The following is a 7,092-nucleotide window of genomic DNA, read 5'->3' as shown; positions in this document are numbered from 1 at the left end:
AGATTTGTGCACAAATGTTCATAACAGCTTTATTTACAGTCCCAAATAGTAAGCTACCCAAATTCCCATCAACAGATGAATAAACAAATTATTGTATATCTATACAGTGTAATACTCCTCAACTATAAAAAGGAATGAACTGTAGATAGAGTCAACAACAAGGATGACTCCCTATTTATACTGAGTAAAATAAGCCAATCTAAAAGGAGTGTCTACTGGATGATTACATTCATATGAAACTCTAGAAAATGAAAACAAACTTATAGTGATAGAAAGCAGATCAGTTTGGGGAGGCAGGGAGGGATGGAAGAACAGAGTAGAGTGGAAAGGAAGGGATTAGAACGGGACATGAGGAAACCTTAGGTGATGATGCCTGTGTTTACTACCTTGATTGCAGCGATGGCTTCATGGGTGTATACATATGTCAAAGCTTATCAAATTGATTTCTTAAAATATGTGTTATTTATTTTATATCAATTACATCTCAATAAAACCTTTTTAAAGGTGATTCCAACATCCATTTGAGTGTTTGAGGTGTGGGTGGTTTATTTGGGTGCTCACGTTCAACTTGGGGTTGGAAAAGGGGATCTGGAACTTGAAGGAGAAGTTGGGGAGAAAGATTTTAGGAGTATATGTCCCTCTTTCTTCCTCCATTCATCTGTCTACCATAAAGATTTGATATGGTAAATACTATTAATATAGAGTGGCAGTTGAAGGTATGAGAAAGGCTGGTTGTATCAAGGAATGGATACAAAGAAAAGTTATTAGGGAAATGAAACTTGAGAAACACTTGGAGAATGTTTGAAGAGGACATTGGAGAATAAGAGAAATTTGTATGACCAGAGGACTGATGGGCACATAGGAAAATAATCAGTAGAAGGGAATGGATGGACTACATTGTTTTTCAGTTCAGTTCAGTCGCTCAGTCATGTCCGACTCTTTGTGACCCCATGAACTGCAGCACGCCAGGCCTCCCTGTCCATCACCAACTCCTGGAGTTCACTCAAACTAACGTCTGTTGAGTCCGTGATGCCATTCAGCCATCTCATCCTCTGTTATCCCCTTCTCCTCCTGCCCCCAATCCCTCCCAGCATCAGAGTCTTTTCCAATGAGTCAACTCTTCACATGAGGTGGCCAGAGTATTGGAGTTTCAGCTTCAGCATCAGTCCTTCCAATGAACACCCAAGACTGGTCTCCTTTAGAATGGACTGGTTGGATCAGGGCCTCTCAAGAGTCTTCTCCAACACCACAGTTCAAAAGCATCAATTCTTTGGCACTCAGCCTTCTTCACAGTCCAACTCTCACATCCATACATGACCACTGGAAAAACCATAGCCTTGACTAGACGGATCTTTGTTGGCAAAGTAATGTCTCTGCTTTCGAATAAGCTATCTAGGTTGGTCATAACTTTCCTTCCAAGGAGTAAGTGTCTTTTAATTTCATGGCTGCAATCACCATCTGCAGTGATTTTGAAGCCCCCAAAAATAAAGTCTGACACTGTTTCCACTGTTTTCCCATCTATTTCCCATGAAGTGATGGGACCAGATGCCATGATCTTCGTTTTCTGAATGTTGAGCTTTAAGCCAACTTTTTCACTCTCCTCTTTCACCTTCATCATAAGGCTTTTTAGTTCCTTTTCACTTTCTGCCATAAGGGTGGTGTCATCTGCATATCTGAAGTTATTGATATTTCTGCTGGCAATCTTGATTCCAGCTTGTGCTTTTTCCTTCTCAGCGTTTCTCATGATATACTCTGCATAGAAGTTAAATAAGCAGGGTAACAATATACAGCCTTGATGGACTCCTTTTCCCATTTGGAACCAGTCTGTTGTTCCATGTCCAGTTCTAACTGTTGCTTCCTGACCTGCATACAGATTTCTCAAGAGGCAGATCAGGTGGTCTGATATTCCCATCTCTTTCAGAATTTTCCACAGTTTATTGTGATCCACATAGTCAAAGGCTTTGGCATAGTCAATAAAGCAAAAATAGATGTTTTTTGGAACTCTCTTGCTTTTTCCATGATCCAGGGGATGTTGGCAATTTGATCTCTGGTTCCTCTGCCTTTTCTAAAACCAGCTTGAACATCTGGAAGTTCGTTTCACGTATTGCTGAAGCCTGGCTTGGGGAATTTTGAGCATTGCTTTGGTATTTAGTCTTCCCTGGGGGCTCAGATGGTAAAGCATCTGCCTACAGTGTGGGAGACTCGGGTTTGATCCCTGGTTTGGGAAGATCCTCTGGAGAAGGAAATGGCAACCGACTCCAGTACTCTTGCCTGGAAAATCCCATGGATGGAGGAGCATGGTAGGCTACAGTCCATGGGGTCTCAAAGAGTCAGACACGACTGAGCAACTTCACTTACTTAGTATTTAGTATTAAGGTCAATTAAAGTATCTTGCCCAAAGTCTTTAGAGAAAAGTGAGTTGGATTATATACCTGTGGCTTAATAGTGCCCAGGGAGGAACAACAACCAAAGAAAAGAAACCAGTTGACCAAACAAACAAAACCCCAAAGTAACAAAAATAAAAACACTTGTAAACCTAATACAGCATTGTATGCTGACCTGATTGTAAGATGTCAGACAGCCCTGCGCTCCAGTCTCTGGTGTGACTGATTGCCTTTGTGATTTTGGACAGATTGGCAGTCTTTCTGAACTTCCATTCTTCTGTAAGTGGCCTCATACTACCTACCTTGTCTATAAAGGTGTGGTGAAATAAACAGGGTATCTATGGGAGAGGGCCTGGCCCAAATTATCCAGATATGTTTTATTTAAGAGCTATTAAACATTTTATCTCTCATATTTACCTGCTTTTCCACTCACCTCACCTTAGCCCAACGCCTGAAAGGTGCCTTGGCCTGGGGAAGTACTAATCTAAAGGATTTATTTGCTGTGTAAATCCTGATATGTCATCTCTCTAATTGTTTCATCCCTAGGATGTCATTAGAGAGAATACCAGCTGGGAAAATTTGCAAAGACCCCCACGGCATCCATGAATACAGTGTGTCCTCATAAAACCAGTGCTTTAAAAACAGTGCTTTAAAAACAGCTACATTGTACAGAGAGAATTAAGTAACCAAAAATTGAGGCTAATTTTTGCATCTGAAGGAATGGAGCTGCGTTAATTATTTATGAAACTTATTCTGAAGTGGTCCTGAGTTCTAAAATTCTCAAGAACACGGGCAGAGTACAGTATGCAATGTTCTCTGAGGCAGATGATCCAGGCTTCTCAAGTTAGGAGGTCTCATTGGAAGCAGTTATGATGCTGAATTGTTTTATGGTTTTACTCTTCTAAAAGAGGCTCTTTTAAGCCCACAGAGCAGAACAAGCTGGCCTATCTCTGAGCACCGGGGCTAGATCCAAAGCGCAACAACTTTTTTTCTTTTCTAACAAAACAAACGTAAACAATATTTCCTCTAAAACTGAAAAAAAAAAAAGAAAAAGAAAGCAGTGCAGAATAGTCCGAGAAACGGTTAAAAGAAGGACACTTTTGGATTTTGTAAGAATTAAACTTTCATTCAGAACTTGAGTTGAATCTGTTTTAACTTGCATTCACTGAAGGCCTAGCCCCAGGTCTAGAAGAATGACTGTAACATTCTCTGAAAGACTTTGAGCAAGCTCTGGGAGTTGGTGATGGACAGGGAATCCTGGTGTGCTGCAGTCCATGGGGTTGCAAAGAGTCAGACATGACTGAGCGACTGGACTGAACTGAAAGACTTTCCTTTGTTTTCCACATTTAAATTGAGTGATGGAAGAAACACAAGCTGGAATCAAGATTGCCAGCAGAAATATCAATAACCTCAGATATGTAGATGACATCACCCTTACGGCAGAAAGTGAAGAGGAACTCAAAAGCCTCTTGATGAAAGTGAAAGTGGAGAGTGAAAAAGTTGGCTTAAACCTCAACATTCAGAAAACGAAGATCATGGCATCTGGTCCCATCACTTCATGGGAAATAGATGGGGAAACAGTGGAAACAGTGTCAGACTTTATTTTTGGGGGCTTCAAAATCGCTGCAGATGGTGATTTCAGCCATGAAATTAAAAGATGCTTACTCCTTGGAAGGAAAGTTATGACCAAACTAGATAGCATATTCAAAAGCAGAGACATTACTTGGCCAACAAAGGTCCGTCTAGTCAAGACTATGGTTTTTCCTGTGGTCATGTATGGATGTGAGAGTTGGACTGTGAAGAAGACTGAGCACCAAAGAATTGATGCTTTTGAAGTGTGGTGTTGGAGAAGACTCTTGAGAGTCCCTTGGACTGCAAGGAGATCCAACCAGTCCATTCTGAAGGAGATCAGCCCTGGGATTTCTTTGGAAGGAATGATGCTAAAGCTGAAACTCCAGTACTTTGGCCACCTCATGCGAAGAGTTGACTCATTGGAAGAGACTCTGATGCTGAGAGGGATTGGGGGCAGGAGGAGAAGGGGACGACAGAGGATGAGATGGCTGGATGGCATCACCGACTCGATGGACGTGAGTCTGAGTGAACTGCGGGAGTTGGTGATGGACAGGGAGGCCTGGCGTGCTGCGATTCATGGGGTCGCAAAGAGTCAGACGTGACTGAGCGACTGAACTGAACTGAACTGAACTGATGGGGGAATTTCTTGCTGGTCCAGTGGTTAAGATTCGGTGCTTTAACTGCTGTAGGTCCTGGTTTGACCCCTGGTTGGGGAATTATGATCCCATAAGCCTTGAGATGCCACCAAAAAAACTAAATAAAGAAATTGAGTGAGTGGTGCAGTAGGATTCTCTTTCCAATCTGAATGGACTTAGAAGCATGGATGAACATACAGTGTGTACAAAGCTGTTAGCATGGCTGAGGAATAAGCTTAGATCTCATTGCAACAGATATAAATCTTATAGAATAAAGGACCTGGGGCTAAGGTGACTTTAAAATTTTAAACAGCATTCATTATGACAAACTTTTATTGTCTTAGAATTTATTTGTGTTCTAGGCGTTCAAAGCACCTTATTTATTCTGAGACATGGAATCAGTTTTATGATGATAATTAACTCTTCAACAGATGAGAAAATTGATGCCTGATGTTATGACTTGATCTCTTCTGCTCAGCTAGAGCAAGGAGTTTAATCTCTGACTTGACTGTGTTGTAGCTGCAGAGCAAGGATCACAGGCTTTGGAGTCAGTTTCTGCTATTTATATGCTTTGACCTTGGGGAAATCACTAGTGATTCTTAAAATTTAATGTGCATACAAATCACCTGTGAATTCTGCATCTGTAGGTTGGTGAAGCCTCAGGTTCTGTATTTCTAACAAACTCCTAGGTGATGCCGGTGGTCTGATAGCCATGCTTTGAGGACAGAAAACTATTGAAATCTTAGTTTTCTCATATGTGAAATAGGACTTGGGAAGACTGTTAGGAATATTAAATGAGTCAGTGGGGTGCGGCATCTGGCACTTAGAAGGATTACCACAAATATAAAGGACCTACTCCTCCTTTCCCCCTATTTTGTTCCTGTGTGTGCTTAGTTGCTCAGTTGTGCCCAACTCTTTGTGACCCCAGGGACTGTAGCCTGCCAGCTTCTCTGTCCATGGGATTCTCCAGGCAAGAATACTGGAGTAGGTTTCCATGCCATCTTCCAGAGGATGTCCCCAATTCAGGTTTTGAACCCTGGTCTCCTGCAAAGCAGGTGGATTATTTGCCATCTGAGCCACCAGGGAAGCCCTATTTTGTTCCTACCTAGCTCTATAGCTTGTTCAACTCTCAAGTTTCCTCAGCCCCAGTTTTCACTGGGTTCACTTCCATATTTGTGTGGCTTAATCAGGTTCATGGCAGAAAGGTATGTATAAATAACTAAGAATCTTCCTCTGTTCTCTTTCTCCAAGTCAGTGTCTTACATGACATCCAATGTAACATGAAAAATCTCTGCCAAATACAAATGCTCAGAATTGACATGCAATTTGTTTAAACTGGTTTTCAACCTTTACCATTAATAAAAAATAACTGTTTGGATCACAAAATAAAACTCAATTATGTTGGTATTAGAGACAGTTTTAAAATAGTTTAAAAATGGTTAAAAATAAAAGGATGGGCAAATGTCCTAGATTTATAAATTGCCAACATCTGTTAGATAATTGAAAAAGCAAGAGAGTTCCAGAAAAACATCTACTTCTGCTTTATTGACCATACCAAAGCCTTTGACTATGTGTATCAAAACAAACTGTGGAAAATTCTTAAAGAGATGGGAATACCAGACCACCTGACCTGCCTCCTGAGAAACCTATATGCAGGTCAAGAAGCAACAGTTAGAGCTGGACATGGGACAACAGACTGGTTCCAAATCAGGAAAGGAGTATATGTCAAGGCTGTATATTGTCACCCTGCTTTTTTAACTTCTATGCAGAGTACATGATGCAAAATGCTGGGCTGGATGAAGCACAAACTTGAATTAGGATTGCCAGGAGAAATATCAATAACCTCAGATATGCAGATGACACCACTCTTATGGCAGAAAGTGAAGAAGAGCTAAAGAGCCTTTTGATGAAAGTGAAAGAGGAGAGTGAAATAGTTGGCTTAAAACTCAGCATTCAGAAAACTAAGATCATGGCATCTGGTCCCATCACTTCATGGCAAATAGATGGGGAAACAATGGAAACAGTGACAGACTTTATTTTCTTGGGCTCCAAAATCACTGCAGTTGGTGACTGCCGCCATGAAATTAAAAGACGCTTACTCCTTGGAAGGAAAGTTATGACCAACCTAGATAGCATATTCAAAAGCAGAGACATTACTTTGCCAACAAAAGTTTGTCTAGTCAAGGCTATGGTTTTTCCAGTAGTCATATATGGATGTTAGAGTTGGACTGTAAAGAAAGCTGAGCGCCGAAGAACTGATGCTTTTGAACTGCAGTGTTAGAGAAGACTCTTGAGAGTCCCTTGGACACCAAGGAGATCCAACCAGTCCATCCTAAAGGAAATCAGTCCTTAATATTCATTAGAAGGACTGATGCTGAAGCTGAAACTCCAGTACTTTGGCCACCTGATGCAAAGAACTGACTCCTTGGAAAAGCCCTGATACTGGGAAAGATTGAAGGCAGAAGGAGAAGGGGATCACAGAGGATGAGATGGTTGGATGG

Source organism: Bos indicus, chromosome 11 (assembly GCF_029378745.1).
Source record: "Bos indicus isolate NIAB-ARS_2022 breed Sahiwal x Tharparkar chromosome 11, NIAB-ARS_B.indTharparkar_mat_pri_1.0, whole genome shotgun sequence".
NCBI lineage: Eukaryota > Metazoa > Chordata > Mammalia > Artiodactyla > Bovidae > Bos > Bos indicus.
The sequence above is the reverse complement of the archived record's forward strand: the minus strand, read 5'-3'. Positions refer to the sequence as shown.